Source organism: Aotus nancymaae, unplaced genomic scaffold (genome assembly GCF_030222135.1).
Source record: "Aotus nancymaae isolate 86718 unplaced genomic scaffold, 86718_ANA_hifiasm-v0.15.2.pri h1tg000033l, whole genome shotgun sequence".
Taxonomy (NCBI): Eukaryota; Metazoa; Chordata; class Mammalia; order Primates; family Aotidae; genus Aotus; species Aotus nancymaae.
Window position 1 is genome coordinate 40,264,173 of NW_026988447.1, and position 763 is coordinate 40,264,935.

Here is a 763-nt window from a genome sequence, read left to right on the forward strand (position 1 = left end):
TGGATGTCTTTGTTAATTTTCTGTCTTGTTGATCTGTCTAATATTGACAGTGGAGTGTTGAAGTCTCCCACTATTATTGTGTGGGAGTCTAAATCTCCTTTTAGGTCATTAAGAACTTGCTTTATGTATCTGGGTGCTCCTGTGTTGGGTGCGTATATATTTAGGATAGTTAGTTCTTGTTGGATTGATCCTTTTACCATTATGTAATGCCCTTCTTTGTCTCTTTTCATCTTTGTGGGTTTGAAGTCCATTTAATCAGAGACTAGGATTGCAACCCCTGCTTTTTTTGTTCTCCATTTGCTTGGTAAATCTTCTTTCATGCCTTTATTTTGAGTCGATATTTGTCTTTGTATGTGAGATGGGTTTCCTGAATACAGCACCCTAATGGGTCTTGACTTACTATCCAGTTTGCCTGTCTGTGTCTTTTGATTGGGGCATTTAGGCCATTTACATTCAATGTTAATATTATTATGTGTGAATTTGATCCTGCCATTTTGTTATTGGCTGGTTTTCTTACCCATTAGTTCACTCAGTTTCTTCACTGCATTTTTAGTCTTTGCCATTTGGTCTGTTTTTGCAGTAGCTGGTACTTGTTCCTTTCCATGTTTAGTGTTTCTTTCAGGAGCTCTTGTAAGGCAGGTCTGGTGGTAATGAAATCTCTCAGTAATTGCTTGTCCATAAAGGATTTTATTTCTCCTTCACTTATGAATCTTAGTTTGCTGGATATGAGATTCTGGGTTGAAACTTGTTTCCTTTAAGGAAG